We start from the raw sequence: 6,651 nt of genomic DNA on the forward strand, positions 1-6,651 counted from the left end.
GAATTTACCCCCCACACAGAAAATTCCTGAGGTTCGGTTTCGAGGGGAAAGTGTACGAATACACTGTTCTCCCGTTCGGCCTCTCTCTGTCTCCCCGCGTGTTTGTCAAAGTGACACAAGCGGCTATAGCTCCCCTGCGGCAGCAGGGAATCCGACTTGCGACGTACCTGGACGATTGGTTAATAAGCGCAAGTTCAAGAGAGGAGGTGACACGTCTCACCAATGTGGTGATGTCGCAGTTAACCTCTCTGGGGTTCAACATAAACTTCAAAAAGAGTATGTTAACACCAGCTCAGCAGACCACCTTTTTGGGGATCTCGCTGGACTCAATAAATATGACGGCTCGACTCTCACAGGAGCGATTAGTCAAGATCGTGGCCTGCGCGAAATCTTTTCGCGTGGGCAGAGTGGTCACGTACAAGCGCTGCATGATTATGTCAGGGCTGATGGCCTCAACTATCCATCTACTCAGGCTGGGCAGGCTGTATATGAGGCCTTTTCAAAAGTGGATGTTGGCACTCAAGATCCACTCGACACAAGGTCGCCGCAAGGTCAAGGTGTCCCCAGGGTGTGTGTACACACTGAGACCGTGGGTGGACGTGACTCTTCTGTCCCAGGGGGTCAGTATGGGCGTGGTGGTGTCACGGAAAGTGATCACAACGGACGCCAGCCTCAGTGGTTGGGGCGCAACGCACGAGGGCCGTTCGGTGAGGGGAGTTTGGGACTCCGCTCTACAGAAGCGGCACATCAATTTCCTGGAATTAAAGGCAGTGTTTCTGGCGTTGAAACATTTTTTGCCTTTTGTGGAAGGGTGTCACGTGTTGATCAGGACGGACAACACGACGACCATGTGCTATATCAACAAGCAGGGGGGCCTCTCCTCCCCGGCTCTCAATCAGCTGGCGCGGGATCTGACGCTGTGGTGGGAACCACGTTTGGCGTCGATCAAGGCGTCGCACATTCCGGGGCTTCTGAACAGCGGAGCAGATCTGCTGTCCAGGGGGGAGCCTCTTTATGCAAATTGGTCCCTCCACCCGGGAGTGGTGAGACAGATTTGGAGCAGGTTCGGTCAGCCTCAAGTCGACTTGTTCGCGTCAGCAGAGAACGCGAAGTGTACACTTTTCTTCTCTGCGACGGGGCCAGCCCCACTGGGGCTGGATGCTCTGGCTCACGACTGGCCGAGGGAACTGCTGTACGCGTTTCCTCCGTTGGAACTGATCCCCCAGACTTTGGAGAGGGTCAGGCGGTTCGGCCTCAAACTATTGTTGGTGGCTCCGGGGTGGGGCGTGTGGAGGTCGGAGATATCTCCCCTCCTTTACGGCAACCCGTGGCCTCTGCCGCCAATCAGAGATCTGCTACGGCAGGCAGGGCAGGAGATCTTCCATCCCGACCCGGCGAAGCTAGACCTTCAGGTTTGGCCCGTGAAGGGGAGTCTTTGAGCGCTTTGGGTCTGACACCAGGGGCGGTTCAGACTATTCAAAGTGCTAGGGCTTCGTCCACGCGGTCGGCTTATGATAAGAGGTGGAGGATCTTTGAAGACTGGTGTGCGGAGCGTACGTCACCGGTGGTGGCGTTTGAGGCTCCGGTCCAGCTTGTTGTGAATTTCCTTCAGGAAAAGTTAGAAAGTGGTCTTGCCTTTTCTACCATTAAAGGTTACTTGGCGGCGCTGTTGAGCGCTTTGGGTCTGACACCAGGGGCGGTTCAGACTATTCAAAGTGCTAGGGCTTCGTCCACGCGGTCGGCTTATGATAAGAGGTGGAGGATCTTTGAAGACTGGTGTGCGGAGCGTACGTCACCGGTGGTGGCGTTTGAGGCTCCGGTCCAGCTTGTTGTGAATTTCCTTCAGGAAAAGTTAGAAAGTGGTCTTGCCTTTTCTACCATTAAAGGTTACTTGGCGGCGCTGTCAGCGTGCCATGTGGGCTTTGAGGGTAAGACGGTGGGTAGACACCGTCTGGTGGCTCGGTTTTTAGCGGGTGTGCACCAGCTTAAACCGGTTACTAGGTCCCTTTTCCCATCGTGGGATTTGGGTGTGGTGTTGGACGGGCTGTGCCGTCCACCGTTTGAGCCTCTGGAGGCGGCGAGCTTAAAGCTTTTGAGTTTTAAGACTAGTCTTTTGTTGGCTTTGTCTACAGCCAAGAGAGTCAGTGATCTACATGCGTTATCGGTGGACCCGGTGTGCATGAGATTCTGTGAGGATGGCAAGAAGGTTCTGCTAAAACCCCATTTGGCGTTTGTCCCAAAGAACCGTGTGATTATACATGAGCCAACCGAGTTGGTGGCTTTTCATCCTCCTCCGTTTTCTTCGGAGGAGGATAGGCGTCTACATTGTCTTTGCCCGGTAAGATCCTTGAGGATTTACTGTGAGAAGACGAGGGCTATTAGAGCGTCAAACCAACTGTTTGTCACTTTTAAAAGTGGTCCTAGACGGAAAGCGGTGGCTAAAGCTTCACTTTCAAGGTGGATTGTGCAGGCCATAAAGATGGCCTACACTTGTGCTAAAGTCCCGGTTCCTGAGGGCCTAAGGGCTCATGACACTAGGGGAATGTCGACCTCCTGGGCTCTAGCCAGGGGTGTCTCGATCCAAGAGATCTGTTCGGCGGCTAACTGGTCGACTCCGTCGACTTTTGTGGTTTTTTACCATTTGGACGTGGCTCCATCTTCATTGGCGCATTCGGTCCTGGGTGTTGCCGCCTCCTCTAGTTAAAGACTTTTTTCCCCTTTTTTATAGCTGAGACCAAGTCCCTTTGCTCTCGGTAAAAGGGGGGGACCCTGTTTCCTTATAAAACGGCTGCTAGTGGGCCTATTAGTGAGTAGGCGGGCTCCAGCCTGTCAGGGTTTTATGAGGCGGACCTGGTCGGCCTATTAGTTCATGAGGCGGATTTCGGTCTGTCAGGGTCTTTCTACTTTCTTCCGCTCTCGAGTCCGGTGGGCTCGGGGCTCCGTGGGGGAGGGGCCACGCCGGGGGTGTGGTCTCCTGTCAGGCGGAGCGGGCGGATTTTGAGGGTGTGCGCTTCCGGGGGTTTATGTGACCCAAGAGGAGTGCATTTCGAGTAAATGACAGAAAACGAAAGGTTTCGTACGAAACCATGGTTTTCTTAGTTTAGGAGAAATGCACTCCTCAAACGCCCCTTCGCGCGCATGTTGCGTGCAGAGGAACGGTGTTGTTAAGAGGAAGTACACATGCCAGTCTCGCGCCTTATGCCCACGGGTGGGGCGGGGCGTTTGACTGGCATACCCTCCGACTTTGTCATTCGGGAGCATATGTGTAGCTCTGTATCGCACGCTAGGAGGCGCGATAACCCAAGAGGAGTGCATTTCTCCTAAACTAAGAAAACCATGGTTTCGTACGAAACCTTTCGTTCTAAATCTTAAAATACAAAGAAAAAACATTATTTATTTATTTTTTGCACATATTTATGCTCAAACATAAATCCTAAACAAGTCAGAAGTTAATTCACACAAATGCTAACTTTATCTTTCTGCCTTCAAGCCTAAAGTTACCTTTAAATGAATTCCAGTGTGAAGCAGGCTTGATCCTTGAATAGCAGTTTGTAATGTGCTGCAGCCTTGTGTTACTGTAAGGAATACAAATACAATCAGACCCAATATTAAGTCACTCTTACCTAGTAATTACTTAAAAATACAAAGAAATGTTATACAGGCATAAATAGTGTGCACTTTGAAGTTCAAAACAGCACATCCATGAGGAACAGAACAGTATCTATACCAGACAGTCTGGCTCTTAGCAAGCAGAACAATTTTTACTTTACAAATATCCAATAAATACTTCCAATTTTGAGTACATGCAATGTAGAGTGGATAAAGTCACCTGTAAACACAGTTGGGATGTCTGGAAGGCCATCTTAATCCTCCAACTTGACTTGACTGTACTTTGCAGTGCTGAATACTGGTTTTCTGGCATACCCACATGGACTCCAGTGGTGTGAATCTCCAGATATTTTCTCTAGATTTAAGCACATTAACAAATAAACATTAAGAAATATCCCTGAATGGCAATGAGGGACAAGTGTTTTCCCTGCTGCTTGAAATGTTTATTTACCTGACAGGTCTTCAGAGCAGGTCTCGTAGTGCCACCGCCTTTTTGTGCATTTATATCTAGATGTGCTCTGGAGCAGTACATCCAAAACAGGGCTCTGGCATTATCATCCAATGACCCACCTGGGTAGAAGGAAAGATGGTATAAAAGAAGCAAAACAGGATGTCACACAAATAGGGGTGGATACACTGCTTAAAATGGATTAGTTGAATAACTGAGAAAATATTTTGAGAGCATAAAATATACCTTTGGTTTTGAAAGTACATAAACAATCTATGCATATGTAGTGCAGCATTCCATTCAAGTCATCCAAGAATCTCCTGCTTCTCCTCCTGCTTCCTTGCACAAGCCCTGGTAAAGATAATGACAAAATAACAAACACATTAACCAGCCAGTATTGGTTTTGTACCTTCACACCTTTAAAGGAACATTTATGTACCCTGCGTGGCACTGGCAACATTGTACCTTATTGATCTGTGCAACTCTAAAAGAACATGTCTGTACATGTCTGAGTGGCTACTTTATACTTACCCTCCACTACATTTAACAAGGAAATGCTATACTTTTAAGTTAATTCATTTATGTGAACCACCTTCTTTAGGGGTCCTACTAATTGCACCACAATACCCAAAAGTACACAAAAGAACACAAAAGTACACAAAACTACCCAAAAGTATACCCCAAAGTACCCAAAAGTACACAAAACTACCCAAAAGTACACAAAACTACCCCAAACTACCCAAAAGTACCAAAAAGTATACCCCAAAGTACCCAAAAGTACACAAAACTACCCCAAAGTACACAAAACTACCCCAAACTACCCAAAAGTATACCCCAAAGTACCCAAAAGTACACAAAACTACCCCAAAGTACACAAAACTACCCCAAACTACCCAAAAGTATACCCCAAAGTACCCCAAAGTACACAAAACTACCCCAAACTACCCAAAAGTATACCCCAAAGTACCCAAAAGTACACAAAACTACCCCAAAGTACACAAAACTACCCAAAAGTATACCCAAAACTACCCCAAACTACCCAAAAGTACCCAAAAGTATACACAAAAGTACCCCAAACTACCCAAAAGTATACCCAGAAATACCCAAAAGTACACAAAACTACCCCAAAGTACACAAAACTACCCCAAACTACCCAAAAGTATACACAAAAGTACACAAAACTACCCCAAACTACACAAAAGTACACAAAAGTAGGCAGGGATCAGCACCCAGGGGGTCCCTGATGGCCGCCCCACCACCGGGGCCCACCACGGACCCCCAAGGACCCCCACGGACCTCAGCAGCGCTGGAAAAAGCAAATGAAAAAATAAGCGAATCTAGCAGATCAACAAGCTACGTGCTGCTCCACTCCACATGCCGTGGCTTGGCCGGGAAGGGGTCCGCGGACCCCCACTCCTCAGGAAGGGATCAAATTCAGGTTTGTGTGTGGGTGGGTGACGTGACGTAACGTTTTCGCTGTCCTCGGTGTCAAACATGTATAAATAAAATATATATTTGTCAAAAACCTTCTGAATATTGTGCAGGACATTAAGCTTTATGTGAACTTACTCAAGATTAAAACATTTCATTCCTCATTTCTTCAGAATGTTCAACCAAACATGGCAAAACTCATATGGTGTGACTGTCCTGACCTTGTTTCTCAAAGTGGGAACTTGAATAAAACTAAGAAAAAGAATTGCTAAAAATCATTTGAAAATGAATTTAGGCTAAAAAAATGTCTATTTGTGAGCCTATATCTTTTCAAAGTCAAAGCATAATGTTTTCAGTCATTTCTGATCAAAAACATTTTGTCCCCCAAACCAAAATCATTTGGTGTGACACTAGTTTGGACAAATTAAACAGGCAATTATTTGGACACCTATTGGCTAGAGAGGTCCTTCTTCTGTAAGGCTATTCAGCACTCCCAGCACAACTGCAAGACAGGTGTCTGAGGTGAGTTATGATTTTAACATTTTCATGAAATGCCATCTTGTTGAAACTTTGACAAACTCACCACTTTGGATGTCTGTTGGTGTGACACCTTTTCATTAAAAAAAGCTTAAGTTATTTTAAGTTTTGGTCATATTTCCATGTAGATCTAGGTTGCTTTGTTATAGCTAGCATGCTGTTAGCATGCTAATGTGTACATAGTAGCCTCAAGGTAAACCTAAATGCAGAAAAACGTAATATGGTGTGACACTTAATCATAATGGTGTGACATCTGCTTGTCACGCCATATGACTTGATTGTCACACCATATGATTTATACTGTATTTAACTACAGATATAACAATAAATAACAAAGTTCCATGTTTCTTTTGTACATTTAAACATTTGTTTTAAACATTTTTACATAAAATGTAATTTAGTTTCATTCAGTGATACTTCAAATTCATCAGACAGAGCAGAAACCCCTTCACAGAAAACTTAACATATTGTTTCAATCTAAACAATATTTTCTCTTTGTCTTAAACTATACATTCCATTTTCTTTTGTCAGCTGGAAAATGACAAGGGCTGAGAGAACGAGAAAGTACAGGGAGAAACTAAACAATGACCCAGCAAGGAGAGAGGAGCCAAAGGGGCGAGACTGCA

At 46.1% G+C, this 6,651-nt stretch overlaps 1 long non-coding RNA gene across 1 annotated transcript; it reads right to left on the bottom strand.

The window, feature by feature from the left end:
* Nucleotides 1-3,871: 3,871 nt before the first annotated feature.
* Nucleotides 3,872-4,401, bottom strand: LOC308291293. The gene is made up of 3 exons (XR_013962328.1): nucleotides 4,304-4,401; nucleotides 4,061-4,179; nucleotides 3,872-3,964 (listed from the first exon to the last, which is right to left on the bottom strand). It is a non-coding gene; the product is annotated as an uncharacterized lncRNA (long non-coding RNA).
* Between the last annotated feature and the right edge of the window lie 2,250 nt (nucleotides 4,402-6,651).

This window comes from Nannobrachium achirus, assembly GCF_963921795.1.
Source record: "Nannobrachium achirus genome assembly, chromosome: 9".
Taxonomy (NCBI): domain Eukaryota; kingdom Metazoa; phylum Chordata; class Actinopteri; order Myctophiformes; family Myctophidae; genus Nannobrachium; species Nannobrachium achirus.